Source organism: Nycticebus coucang, chromosome 14, assembly GCF_027406575.1.
Source record: "Nycticebus coucang isolate mNycCou1 chromosome 14, mNycCou1.pri, whole genome shotgun sequence".
Lineage (NCBI taxonomy): Eukaryota > Metazoa > Chordata > Mammalia > Primates > Lorisidae > Nycticebus > Nycticebus coucang.
This window is the reverse complement of record NC_069793.1, coordinates 52,288,166-52,303,199: the sequence shown is the minus strand read 5'-3', so window position 1 is coordinate 52,303,199 and position 15,034 is coordinate 52,288,166. Positions and strand designations below refer to the sequence as shown.

At 47.8% G+C, this 15,034-nt stretch overlaps 1 protein-coding gene and 1 non-coding gene across 11 annotated transcripts in view; both read left to right on the top strand.

The window, feature by feature from the left end:
* The window catches only part of MICAL2 (microtubule associated monooxygenase, calponin and LIM domain containing 2), a 231,702-nt gene that overhangs the window by 75,158 nt on the left and 141,510 nt on the right, over window positions 1-15,034 (top strand). The gene's annotated exons all lie outside the window — the stretch shown is intronic.
* Window positions 8,725-8,831, top strand: LOC128566127 (U6 spliceosomal RNA). The gene has a single exon (XR_008374423.1). It is a non-coding gene; the product is annotated as a U6 spliceosomal RNA (small nuclear RNA).

The window sequence follows — 15,034 nt, the reverse complement described above, 5'->3', positions numbered from 1 at the left end:
CCTTGTAAACGGTCACCTCCCTGCCTCCTGCCTGAGGCTCAGGGGGGCTCTGTCCCTGTGTGCCCTCTTCGCTGTCCCTCCTGGGGCTCTGCCTCTGCCTTTTTCTCTCTTCCTTCGTTTCCTCTGCCCTCTTCCTGGACCCCTCCCCTTTCTTTTACCTTCTAACTTCTTCTCTTTAGCCCCGGAGAGCTGTGTTTTAATCGTAAAGGGTTTTATGTTTCTTGTTCCTTACATAAAACCTTGATTTGTTAAATGATTTCATAGCACAAGGGAAACATCTCTAAGATCGTTTTATTTTTGAATTACATGCTTCAGTTAAGATTTTCTTTTTCTTTAAATAACGAGTGAAGTATCCTGGCCAGGGTACTTTCTAGGGGTGTGGTGCTGCCCTGGGGAGAGTGCTGCTTCCTTCACCCGGGAGCAGTGGCCAAATGAGGGAATCTGTGAATCCAGACAGTGGCACGCCCCCTCTCTTCCATTTGAATGACCCCAAGGATATGTTGATCAGCGCTTTGACTTTTCTGGAACTCACTGGAGATTGACTCAGAGGCTGTGGTTTTAAAGGCTTGGTTTTTAGCAGTTCCTTGAGCTGAAATCAGCCCTGCAGTCAGCAGCTGCTGGTGGAGGTGACTGGGGTTTCCCCAGGGGAGATGAGTTGTCAATATCTGCCTTTCTTGGTCCCTTCATGTCTGCAGGACTCCCTGGGCTCCCCTGACCCCTTCCACCTTTCTTTAATCCCACTTCTGCCCCATCCTTGGGGTAAGTGGGTTGTTGATAGGGACCGGCACGTCCCACAGCGGGAAGGACAGGCTTGAACTGCTGGGATCCACAGAAGTTGCCCGTGATGCCCTCTGGCCTGCTTTCACTTCTCCTGCCCCACCCACTTCTAAACGTGAGCGATTCTCTTCTTTTTTCTACCAGCTCTTTGCTGTCCAGTACAGGAACCATGAGCCACATGGCCAGGGCACTGGAAGCGTGGCAGGTCCACTCCAAGCTGTGCCGTGGGTGTGAGATGCTCACCTGATGTGTGTAAAATATCTCATCAATATCTTTTATATTGAATGCATGTTGAAATGACAATATTTTGGCTCTATTGGATTAAATAAAATGTTAAAATTAACATATTTACTTTTACTTTTTAAGAAATATGGCTACTGGGCGGCACCTGTGGCTCAGTCGGTAGGGTGCTGGCCCCCTATACCAAGGGTGGCGGGTTCAAACCCGGCCCCTGCCAAACTGCAACCAAAAAATAGCCGGGCATTGTGGCGGGTGCCTGTAGTCCCAGCTACTCAGGAGACTGAGGCAAGAGAATCACTTAAGCCCAGGTGTTGGAGGTTGCTGTGAGCTGTGTGAGGCCACGGCACTCTACTGAGGGCCATAAAGTAAGACTCTATCTCTACAAAAAAAAAAAAAAAAAAGAAATATGGCTACTGTAACATTTAAAATGACACCTGTGACCCACATTATATTTCAATTACAGTGATTCTTGTTTTGCCGCCCAGGGACATTTGACAATATTAAGTTGCTAAACATTCTGCAATGCACAAAAGAGCCCCCCCACAACAAAAAAATTTAAGTCCCAAATGTCGGTAGTGTTGAGACTGAGGAACCCAGTTTGATTGGGTTTTGCTGTTTTACCTTCACTTTGCGGAAGCTAATCTCTCATTGGCAATGACTCTGAAATTGGAGGTCTAAGGGCAGCGTTGGGAACCTTTTCCTGTTGGAAGGCCACATTAATTTATTTGTATTCAAATAAAGCCATATTCAAGAAACTTCAATTAGGCTGGGTTTGGTGGGTCACACCTGTAATCCTAGCATTTTGGGAGGCCAAGGCGAGTGGATTGCTTGAGCTCACAAGTTCTAGACCAGCCCGAGCAAAAGCAACACCCCATCTCTACTAAAAATAGGAAAACTGAGGCGAGAGGATTGCTTGAGCCTGAGTTGGAGGTTGCTATGAGCTATGATGCCACGACACCCTACCCAGGGTGACAGCTTGAGAATCTGTCTCAAAAAAAAAAGAAACTTCAATTATACTTAAAAATGTACATTATTTTGTACAAATCTACCTATGTACTTAAAATTATTTTAATAAATAAAAAACTGTTAGTGTTAAAGTTAACTAACCTTTTAATGCCTTTGTTGAATCTGCTTTTAATTGAGAAGGATTTGAATATTTGGGTGCAACACGGAGGTCCGCAGCTTCAGTTGATCTTCTAGATGGGTCTCAGTCATTTGTGACCTTAAGGGTGTCTTGATTTGAGTTAGGTAGGGGGATATAGATTCGCAGCAATAAGTGGCTGAAAAGCAAGAAAGCATTTTTGGGGGCATGTGCCAAAGGCGAATGGGTATTCTTCTGCATTTTTCCACATTTCAGTTGGGTCTTTCTTAGCATCAATCCATGACATTAAAATAGCTTCTGAAAGCTCAATCAGCTCCACCTGTAGTTCTCCAGGTGCCTTGATGATAATAACTAGGTGAGGCATTTCAGCTGTGAGTGTGATGTCAGGATTCTCACAGTCAGTGAACCTTTCATTGTATCCTCCAAGCCATAGGTCTACAACAGATGCATGTCCTTCAGAGGATTCACATATATCATTCTGCTCCTCAGTGACCTTTGCTAACTGGGGAAAACATCTAAAATTTCCTTTTGAAGAAGTGTTTGAAAAAAAATATGCTTGGATTTTTTTTGTTGCCACATTATCATATGTAGACATAGTTTAATCTTGCACAGAAGTACCCAGGTAATCTTGATTTGAAATGATATCACACATAAATGCTGCATTCCTGTGGGAATCCTTTCTCAATAATTCACATTGCTGATTCTTTTCTTTGTAAAATTTATCTGTTTTCACAGAGATCAAATTTTGGCTAACATCTGTCCCAGTGATAGCCAAGGCGCTTTAGAATTATGTGGCAAATCCACACTGAATGCCTCATTTACCAAATTCAGTCCAACTTCATGACATTTATCTTTAAAGTTGATGGTGTCAGTTCTCTGCACTCTGTTCTTAAGAGTGCCCAAAGCCAGTGACTCTTCATAGGGAGGAAAATCTTCTGTTATGATCTGAATGAAGTAAAAAGCCTTCCCTGAGTTAGTAGTATCAGTTGATTCATCCAAAATAGTTGAATAATATGTATTTTCCTTTTTAAGTACTGCATGAAATTGTTCTGTTAAATTGAAGGCTAATTCATGCTGCCAATTAGTTACAGTTCTCCGTGAAGGAGGCAGTTACTGTGCTTTGAAGGGTCTAAACTTCAGCAATGCATTCTTCATAATTTCTATGTCACTGAATGGCTTTCCTTCCCCCCACCCCAATAAGCCACTTTATAAGTTGTTTCAATGGTATTGTTTCCAGATCTTGTTGCTGCTTGAAAGAATTATCCTTGCTTTTGCTTTTCATCCTTTATTTTCTGCAATACACCCTTTCCCATCCCTCCCTCTAATTTAAAATTTTTGTGGTCCTCATGAGTGTTATAATACTGATGAACGTTGCATTTTTCTAATGTTGATATTGCAGTATCACAGAACAAGCAAATCATCTCCTCGTTAGCAGAAGCAAAATAATACCGCAATTCCCCATGCTCACTAAAAAAAATCTTCCTTCAGAATTCTCATGGTTTTCTTTGATACGATGAGTTGTTTAGCGGACAGAATTAAAAACTATGGTCAAACTGTGCAACTATTCACAAATTCCACTTCAAACAGAAACATAGTTCGCTGTTGTCAAAAGCTGATAACAGGCTGGTGCACTCAACTCACATAAACTCTCGCCAACCAGCCTCCTGGGGTAGTGGCACCAGTCAGGTGGGGGAAATCAGAACTAAAACATGAATGTAGCCCTTATGGCTTACTAATGTTCTAATTGTGCCGGCCAATCTGGGAGGATTATTTTGTTGAACATTATTTTATTCTTTGGTATTTTAAAAGTTTTCATTTTTAACATAAAGTCAAAAAATAAAAGATGAACAAAAATGTACTAATAAAACCAAAGGATTTGTTCTGTACAAATTGGATACAGGCAAAAGGCTGCACTTAAGGATCTGGAAGCCTTCAGGCCACAGGTTCCCTCCCCGGTCTTAGGGCGTAGTAGAAAGAGCGCAGTGTCCATAGTCAGATACCTGTGACCGTGGGCAGGCTACTTAACATTTCAAAGCCTCTATTTCCTCATCCATAAGATGAGTATAGTCTTATCTACTATATGGGATTCTCATTAGGACCAAACGAGATTGACATGTAGCAAACCTGACTTGTCACAGACCTCCACCAAACAGAAGCTACTGTTAGTGTTCAAAGTCTGTGCCTCGTACTCTGTTGGTGCTCTGGGATTTCTACACATCTTTCAGGTTTTCTGTGAGTACCTGACACTCAACAACTAGAAAACTAAATTCATAACTTTACACTTCCTCCCCACTCCCACTCCCTAAATTGGTATTCTTCTTTTGGACTTTCAATCCTAGGTTCACAGTGTCACTATTCTTCCACTCTGAGAATCTGAGTCAGATTCCCTTTCTCCTTCCCTCCAGACTAAATCTGTGATCTTGAGCTTTTATAGGTTAAGTGTATCCCATCCAGCTCCCCCTTTCCATCCCCACCCAGGGGAGTCTCTGCACCTGCCTAAGAGCAGCTTCCTGCTGGGGCCTCCCCTCTGCTCTTTCCTGATCCCTCTGTGTGTAAAGTTGGTGAACTCCTTCTTGCTCAGGAACCTTTGGTGTCTTTTTGGCTGAAGTGTGAGTACCTGTGGGTGGGAGACGCGACATGTCCCCCTCTATTTCCCGAGCACCCAGTATGGTGCCTAGAAAAAGTTGCTCATTTAATGTTTTTTGAATGAGTGATTGACATCCTTTTCTCGTCTACTCAGGGGTAGGATCACATATTACAGGGAGATAGAGTAGTGATCTCCAAGTGCCTTATTTTCCTTTCCTCGTTAGCAGAGCTTCGACCATGCCCTCACCTACCTTACCGCCCACCACCACTTCCTCCTGGGGTTTGGGTTGGGGAAGCAATTTGATTATTCTCCCAGGAGGGTTACAACGATGAGGCAATGGACCCAGATCCCAGAAATCCTGCCTTCCTCGTGTGGACTTCCTTAGCCTGAGGGTGATACCAAAGCCATGGCTCACATTCCCCTGGCCCAGGCCTGCCTCTAATGGGAGTTGCTGGAGATGCCCAGGCATGCCTTCCTCCTGGTGTCAGATAATTCCCAGCAGCCCCCAGCAAGCAGTGAGGAGAGGCTTCCAGAAATACGCCCTTAAAGATGCTCTGATAAAGGAAACATAATGTGTTCTGTGGTGGGTTGCAGGCATTGATCACATGGTAATCGTGGGCAGACAGGATGGTGTGGGACTGATGTCTAGACACTGTGGTCTATTCAGAGTTTCAAAAACATTTTAATTACAAGCCACTTTACAGTATAAAGTGGAATTATCCAGTTACATCTAGAGTTATCAGGAGCTTCTGAGTAAGTTTGCTCACTTCTTTTGTGCCAGCTGTGAATCAAAACTACATTCCAATGTGAGAATGGGTTCTCTGGGCAGGCATGTGAGGGATGATTAAGGAGATTCTCCTTTTTCCTGTCATCTGCCAAAGCCTCAGTTTTCCTTTGCTGGGGAAGGCATCTATATGCCAACCACTTGGGATTTATCTTCTCTTAGAGAATCAGGATGGTGGACTTGCCTATACAGTCGCTTCCGTGGAATGGGTATCCAACCCCCAGGAGATGGACCAAGGTGCAGTTGAGCAAATATCTTTTCCCTTGGGAAACTAGAGGGTGTATGACCCTTAATTGACTTTGTGACGCTGAAGTTGTTTCTCCTCTCTGCACCTTGTTATTCCATTGGGTAAAGGTGAGAAAATCCCCACCTATTTTGCAGCTTAGATTCTTTTTCTTACCTCCAGAACCTGTGCCTTGAAACAAATTGTTTCACAGACAAGCTTGTATATATTGGGTGACAGTACCGTCCCACCATTTTTGGCAAATCTAAAGGCACATCACTGCCCACCAGCATTTCTAATCAGCCGTGAATAATTTCTGTTCACACTAAATTGACAAAATCCCAAGCAAAGTATGCAAGAGTGGTGACTAATAGTATGGGTCCAGAGTTGAACAGATCTGGGTTTGAAACTTAGTTTTGCCTTTTACCAGATAAGTATCTTTGAGTAGTGAGATTTTAACTTCAATGTCCTCACCTGAAATAGAGATAAAATAGTTCTCCCTCATTTAATAAAGTAATATGTGTAATATCCCAAGACAGATCTTAGGAAATATCGATTATTGGGGGTAAAGATATGATTCAATTCGATTTATTTATAATTTGGCAAATATTTCCTGGTGCCTGCTATGGATCAGGGACTATTCTGGCCTTTGGGGACACAGCTGTGAGTAAGAGAGGCATGGCCCCTGCTTTAATGGAGCTTCTGTTACAGAGGGAGTCAGTTCCCATGGTGACTAGTTAACAAATAAAAAGGAAATGTAGGATTGGGACAAACACCACGCAGAAAACAAACAGGGAAATGTGTGGGAGTAATGGGACAGAGCTGGCCAGGTGTCCCTGGGGAATGTGATGGGTGAGCCCAGGCCCGGATGGTGAGAAGGAGCTGTGCTCAGAGAGCTGAGGAAAGAGCATCCCAAGCAGGAGAGCAGCCGGGAAAGCCACCAGACCGCCACAGGTGCTCAGAATGGCCTCTGGGACTCCCTTCAACAACTTCCTGGATCCCCCAAGAGCAGGAGGTCACAGAGAGAGATGTTAGATAGGGTGCTTTAAGCCAGAGGTTGGGAAAAAGCCTAGAATATTTACTACTGGCCCTTTCCAGAAAAGATGTGCTGGCCCCTGGTAGAAAGTCCCTTCCAGCTCAGCGTACTCACCTGTGAGCTCGAGGGGTGGGTGAGCCTGCAGCTGTCCTGAAGGTGCCCTGAGAAAGGCCGTGTGTCCCCCCGGGGAAGGCAGAGCTCTTTGGTGTTCTGACTGCTGGGCTCATGGTACCCCCAGATGGGATGGACTGGGCTGTGAACTCTTCTGATTTTACTGAAAGGATTCCTCCTCGGGAAGGAGGGAGGGGGCCAGGAGCTATCAGTTATTGCTACGGCTTACAGGCGCTCATCTGGGAGCACTGCCGCAGTGTGTTAACTCCATCTCCGTGACAACCCCACCTGGCAGGAACTGCCCTGAGTCCTCTTTTATAATGGAAGAAATTGACATCAGGTGCACTGGTGGCCATGCTCAAAGTCACACAGTGGCCAACAGGCTGCCTGTTCCCGACCCCAGGTCCCTCGCTCCCCACCATGTCCCAGTGGTGTTCCACCCAGGGCTGGTGAGTCTTGACCCGCTTGCCCGCCTGAGTCAGGTCATGCTCAGACCCTCCACTGGATTCGTTCAGGACCTGTCCGTAAGGGGAGAGACTCTATAAAGGGAGAAAATGAAGGAGAGCAGAACATTCTTACGGTGTGTTCATAGCATGTTCTTACCTTGGGGACACACTGAGGTTGCTCTGGCCCTCACAGCTGGTCCAGCGATGGCTGTGGAGTAGCAGGGCTGGCCTTGTGCTTCTCGGCTCCAGCTGTGGGCTGGTGGCAGGAGCAGCTGCTGGGTTCAGGCGAGTTGTTCCCCCCTCCCTGGCCTCAGAGTGCTAGGAGTCAGTGGAAGCTGAAGGACTGCCTGGGCTTTTCTCACGCGGATCCACTGCTAGGCCTCACCGTGGACTTTCTGTGGAGGCCAGTGCAGGACAGAGCTGCTGTCTACAGATCAGGTTGGTCTTGTTTATGGCCATGAGTGGACATAAGGTGAGGTGACCACCCATGAGGGCTGGCGGTGGGGGGCAGAGAGAGACAGTGGCCCCCAGCCTAGCTGAGAACATGTTCAACACATTCTAGGGAGAGCAGTGTGGAAGAAAGAGCCAGGTGTTGGAGTCACACCTGCTAGCGACTCCCCACTCTGCCTGTATCAACTGTGTGAACTCAGCCAAGTGTCACTCGCTGGATATGAGCTTGCGCTTTGGAGCCAGACCACTTGGGTCCAAGCACTACTTCCGCTCATCATGTGATGTGACCTGGGGCACACTGCTTAACCATTTTGTGCCTCAACTTCCTCATCTGGGGTTGGCATGAGGTTTAAATGAATCAATGCCTGTGCTGCGCATAGACGGTGCTCAGAATACAGTCAGGGCTCAGCAAGTGCTGGCTTTGTATGTTACTTTCCCTCAGAGCCTTGGTTTCCCACCTGTAAAATGGGAACAGTGACGTGGTTTTCACAACGGTTCCTGTAAGGACTAAATGAATGAATATACTTCAAGAGGGCCTGGCAGCAGATATGTGAGACACTTATGAACACCTTTCTGGACCTCAAATGGCCCCTGAACATGGGATTTGTTGAGTGGAAATATTTGTCATCGGCAGACTGATGGTGCTGGGGGCAGCCCAAGGTAGGAAAGCGTAGGTGGTAGGTGCCGCCTCCTTGTCCCTGGCTATCTGTGATCATCTCTGTGGCACAGGGGTTAAAAGCATGGTCTCTGAAGCAAATGCCCGGGTTTGGATCCGGGCTCCACCATTAAAAAGCTACAGCTGTCAAACATGGATAATGGATTTGTCTTGTGAATACAGCCTTAGATCAGGAACATAGTTATGAGTATTAGCTATTCTTAATGTAATGTGGAGACTCCTTTGTGACCAAACTTACAGGTTTTAAGAGTTACTAGGCAACTAAAAAGAAAATGAGAAAATGGTAAAAGTGGTGCTCGCTTCGGCAGCACGTATCCTAAAATTGGAACGATACAGAGAAGATTAACATGGCCCCTGTGCAAGGAAGACATGCAAATTCGTGAAGTATTCCATATTTAAAAAAAAAAGAGAAAATGGTAAAAGTGAACTGCTCTATTTCGGGATGCTATAATGTATTGTTTATTTTCAGTCGGCTTTTTTCTCCTTATGTGGATTCTAGCTGGCCCTAGATATTTCAGCTTTGAATCTATCTTGACTCGGGCCATCGCAGAAGGTTGTTTCCCATTCCTCTTAAAAGACTGTGAGATTCTCCTGGCATCTCTTTGTGGGTCTCAGGAGAGCCTGTGTGTTCTGCTCTCCTGCATGGAGGGAAGGCCGCCACCAGCCCCAGCCCCAGCCCCAGCCCTGAGTAGGAGCATTCTGCTGGTAGTGGGACACACCGGAACCCACAGAACAAGAACTCACAGGGTCAGCTGGAAGAAAAACCACTGACGGGGAAGAAACTGATGTTGTAAGATGCAAAACATGTTGTAATTTGTCACGTCAAATGATATATTTAAGATACGTGCATGCCATTCTACGAACATTTTACCTTAAAAAAAACTTGAACAAGTTGAACTCTGGTTAATGACTGCATCCTGAAGGTGCTGGGAGGAAATGTGCTGATACCTTAATTTAGTTGAAATGTACCACAAAACAAGACGAGTGACTGACTGGGCAGAAGGACGTGTGGTGAACTAGGAGAGTAAATTCTAATGGTGGAATCTAAGTGGTGGGCATTTGGGTGTTCCCAAAAACTCTTGCAATGGCTCCGTATATTTGAAATATGATAAAATATTGCCAAAAAATATTATAAAGCTACTAGATTGAAAATAGGGGTGAAAGAAAGCCTGAAATGGAAAATGTAAATTTAGATGCTGGAAATATTTACCAACATTTAAAGTGCTGTGTGATAACCGGGATGTTAATAGGAAGAAAAATAAAACTAGGTCCATGTATTTTCTTTAATAGATTTTCTTTTTCTTTTTCTTTTTTTTTGTATTAGAAAATAATTATATGTGTGTGTGTGTGTGTATGTGTGTGTATAAATTTCCCCCAGAGGAAGAAAGTTCCAGGCAGAGGGCAAAGTGGTGTGCAGGGGACTAGTGGGTGGTGGGAGCTGAGGACGGAGGAGGTTGGAGGTTAGGGTCACAGACAGCCTTGGGGCCTTGAGGCCATGGGCAGGTCTGATTTTGAATCCTGGGGCCAGAGGTCAATGTTGGAGGCTGCGACCTGGGTGTGACGTGACCTGACTAAAAGGACCATTCTGACTGCTATGTGGGGGACAGGTTGAAAGTGGGAGGCCACGTAGGAGCCCTGTCACTGGGTAGGGGAGGGAAGGTGGTGTCTTAGGTGAGGTATTGTCATTTAAGCATCTGTTCTGACTCCCACAGGGTCCCCAAGAGTTATTGGTGGGGTGGCTGTGAGGTAGCAGGAAAGGAATCAGGGTTGATTTCAGATTTCTGGTCTAAGCATCTGGAAAATGAGGCGTGCATTTACCAAGACAATGTAACCGGGAGGGAGGGGAAGCAGGTTGTGGGAGGGAACAGAGTTTGGCTGCGGGTCTGTTCTATGCGAGATACGTATTAAGCAGCTAGGAAGGTCATTGGGAGGTTTTGCTGTGGGAGTCTGAAGTCCGGGGGAGTTTCAGGGTGGGGATAACTTTGAGCGTCATCAGCCTGCAGATGGTAATTAAAGCTGTGGAAGTAGATGGTGTCAAGGTCAAGAAGGAAAGAGGACAAAGACTAAGCCCCAGGCACTCCCAAGTATAGAGGTCAGAAAGATGAAGGGAACCAACAAAGGTACCTCAGAGTCCAGGGGGCTCAGCCATTTGAAGTACCACCGCAGCTTCCCTCTCTGCCTCCAGCTTCTTCACTCCTGCCGTCTTTGTTACTGCATTGGAACCAGTTGGCCTACAAGTAACACCTTCCTTCCATCGCAAACCCATAATAGCCACACGCACGGAGGGGGATTCAGTCCAAACTCTTAGGCCTGCCGTGCAAGACCCTCCACAATGGGAAGCATTCTTCTCCTGCCTGATTCACCTTCCCCCATTCCCAGAGCCCCCCATGTCAGCCCAGCCGCCCCGCCACTGCAGCCCAGCCTGGCCTCCCACTGCCCTGTAACCCTCCCCTGGAATGCAGTTTCTTCTGTCTCTCCAAGTCCCAAGCCTCAATGCCCCATTCGTGGCCCATCCTCTTTCTTGACTACAGTCGCTCATCCTCCACATGTCCACAGACGCCACAGAGAGCACCAAACAATCTGGTATTCTTCGTGCCTGCTTTCCCTCTCCTGTGGTCCCCATCCGGACAACAGCTTCCTGAGGTTTGTGGACATGGGCCTGCACCCTCACAGCCATCTCATCAATCCTTACATACCTTACATGTCTTAGAAGACATTAATATTCTACCATATAACTGTCCACAGAAACTTGGAAGAATTTGATGTAGGATTGGGGTTGAGTGTGGACCCTGGATTCAGAGATCAGGTTCTCACCTTAGTTCTATTACCATGACCAAGCCGTTGAACCCTCCAGAGCTCCAGTTTTCTTATCCAACAAATGGTGAAGACTATGCCTAATTCAGGGCTATCATGAGAATGAAGATAAATGCCTGTCCTATGGTGTGCTTAGCACAGGTTGTGTACATTATACACAGCAATGAGCCGTGGGTTCACCGCCCATTGTTGTGACACTAGTACCACCATCACTGGAGGGACGCACAGGTGTCAGCAGAGGTGGGGCTTAGTCGGCTCTATTTGTTGGATCTGAAGTGAAGTGTCTGCCTCTCCCGCTGGCAGGGGTCTGGGCTGGGGCAGCACAAACTCCCTGGCTTTGGGAACCCAGGTGTCAAATGGGACGATGATGTGAGGCGCGAGCAGCACCCAGAGACAGCACGGGACTTGAGGAAAGGGCTCACGACTTCCAGTCATGAACGTACTCATAGAGCCAAGGGGTGGAATGTTTGCAAATGAAACTGTCCTCCCAAATCCAAATCCCTGGTAACTAGAGTACTTGTAGGAGGAGGAAAGGACAGAGAGACATAGAATGTTTCTTAGAGGAATTACTTTTTTTTTTTTTCCTGTGGGGAAGCATGGAGAATAGGATATCTTTTTTCCATTTCCTTTCTGTAAATTTCTGAGATTAGTAAGTGATGTGTAATTGTTACTCAGGAATTACTGGGTGTGATCAGATACAGGAGAGAGTTGGGGGCAGGAAAGGGCCAAGTCAGATCAGACGAGACTCAGCTTCCCGCCCAGAGTGGGCCCTGAAGTCTCCATGAAGACCCCTTTCTGGCCATGGCTAGTTCTTCCATGGCTAGAACCTCAGGTCCCACAGCAAGGCCCCTAGGGGCAGGTGGATGGCACCTTGGATTTGACAGCTCTCCATCCTGTGGTTTGGTAGCAAGCTGGTTTTGCTCGTGGTAACCCAGTAATGGGCTTCCTGCCTGGGTTCAGATAAGCACCTGGTCCTGAGAACCCATAAAACCACAAAGCCACATCAGGAAGTACAGTGGCACGTCCCTGGCACTGGACATCTGTCCCAGGGAGCTGGCTGGCAGGTCAGTATGCTGGGAGGGTTGCTGCTACCAGGGAGACAGCACCATGCGTGACCTCCCAGTGCCTGGCTCACTGCCAGGGCCACCAGCTCACCAGAGGAAGCCTGCACTGTCCAAGCTCAAACTCCCGCTGCTGTGGCACCGGCCAGTATGGCTTTTTAGGACTCACACAGGATCAAACTCTCCTCTGTGCAGCCTAGAAACTTCGACCCAGGGGGAGCACACTCAGCTCAGCCTGTGCACAGCTTCTCCACGTGTGCAGAATGGGACTGGGGTTTCAGGCTGCAAACATACCTCTCCTCCATGCAGAGGCCCTGTGTGCCCAGCCTGAACCCCACACCGCGTTCAGGATGCCACAGCATGCTCCATGCAGGGAAAAAGTGAAGTCACCTCACTTCATCCTGATCTCACCCCTGAGGTCAGGCTTCAGTGCCAGACAAGTGGATAAGAACACACACCTTGACACACACTGCCTAGATTTGAATCCAAACTTGACTGACCACATGTTACATGACCTTGGAGAAATGCCCTATGCTCTTTGTCTCCATTTCTGAACTCAAAACTGGGGATAACGTGGGTCCCTTGGGCAAGCTGCTTCACACTTCCATGCCTTGGTTTCCTCATTTCTAAGGTAGAGATCATAATAACCCCTTCCTAGGGCAGTTGCAAGGATGAAATACACAAAGCACGGAGGACAGTGCCTGGCAGGTCGGCAGTGCTGGGCACGGTGCGGTCCAGAGATGCAGCCATCCTTCCAGCTGAGGTGCGGGTGCTGGTCACGTGCTCACTCTCTGCCACCCACCTCATGGCAGTGTCTGCCCACACAGCTCTCGGGAACACAGGGCCAGGATTCAGAAGCGGAAATCAAGCCTGCAGACAGCCAACCCCTGGCTTAGCCCTGGTCCCCTCAGTGTCTCCCTCTGGGGATTGAATTGCTTCAATTGCTTCCACATTCTTGACAGGGTCCCAGCACACCCACTCACTTCTGGGCTGGCCAGGGGGCATCTGGAAGATGCACCGTGCCATCAAGAAGTGGGTTGTGCTTGCAGGGCCTCTCTTAGGAGCAGCAAGAGTTCTGTGTGGCCCTGACTTTGGGCGAGTCAGTTGTCGGCCCCTTTCCAGCCCCTTTGTAAATAAAGAGCTGGTTTTTCTGTGTGGTGTGTGTCTCCCCCCTTCGCTATCATGGAGGCCTAAACGCTGTGGGGCTTATCTATACAGTGGATTTCCTGCTGGCGTTGGATCTGCCCTGCTCCATGCTGGGTAATAATTTATGTTGCCCAAACACACAGATATGCTGACGTCCGTGATGCTGGTGGCCTCGGCAGACCCCCGCTCCCCCAGTCTGGGTGGGAATCTGCAGACATTAACCCCAGCTGACGTGAACTGAACATCCCAGTTATGGATGGGGAGCTGGCACCAGCTGGGCAGGAAGGGTGTGGAAAGTTCGTTCACCCATTGACTAGTTACTGAGGCCTTTTCTGTGCTAGGCCTGCTACTGGGCTCTGAGTGTGCAGTGATGCAGAGGACACAGGGCTCAGACTGGCTGTGGACCAGACACAGATAACTGTAACACACAGAGCTTAGCTCCTGGGTAGCGGTGCGGACAGCATGTGGGAGTATAAGGGAGGGGCATGCTGTGGTAACTGGGGGGCTGAGGAAGGCTGAGGGCTGATTTTACTGAGCACCACTAAGTCCTCAGCAGCAAAAGCCCGGTGGGTCTGGGGAAAGTGGGGCACTCCTCTGGATTGAATCATCACAATTCTCGGCCTCTGTGGTCTGTTCAGACCCTGCCCGATGTCCAGAGCATCAACCGTGGGCATGCTGGGCAAGCCTTATTCTCTCCTGCTCCCTGCCCAGATGTGTGGCTGCCATGGTATTGGGTCTCTTGTCAGAACGCCAAGTTCCCATGTTAATCATAACAAGCGTGTTCCAAGAGGAGCCTGCCCAGCCCCTGCCAGCAAGCTCTCTCCCTGGCCTTGATAGCATCTGCACCGAATTTTCTCCCTTTATATAATTAGGTCCGTTGGTATTTGCTTTGACTTTAGGTTACGGTATGACTGGCATCTCTGAAATTTCAGGCCTGAAATATGTACTGGGGCCCAGGATGGTGGGAAAATTAAGCTTTCCCTGATGGGATTTTAGGTTTAGCTGGGAGGGTTAGAAATAGTACACCAGCTACTATCTGCGTGCAAAGTGCACAGCAGACCCCGGGCTGGTGCAAAAGGGATCGCCTGCTTTGTCAGGAGCAGTGCTTGGTCAGGCCTGGTGAGCAAAAGATTCAGAGGGCTCCTCTCCTTCCCTCCTGCCTCTCTTCGCCCCACATCCTCCCACCCCCTTCCCCATCCCTGGCCCTGGAGGGACAGAACTCAACAAAGGGGAAAAGATGGGTAATTGCAAAGAAATGCAGTGAATCTAGACTTAACCCCAAAGCAAACCTCACAAGTGCTAGGGTTGGGAGTTCTGCTTTGCAATGACCTATCATTGTCTAACTAAGTCTGCCAAGGAGCTGTTTGGGGAGTGAGATAAGGAGAGAGCTGGCTTAGGGTGGTGAGGTTGGTTCTCTCCAGGGGCCCCATGCAGAGCGGAAGCAAGTGGACTTGCACACCCACTCACTCCCTGATGTCTCCAAGCTGGATCTCAGTGGTGACTTCATTTCCCCTAATTAGGTGTCCACAAACTCTCTGGAAGGTTCCAACCAGCAAGCCACACTGATTATGGTGTGGGAGC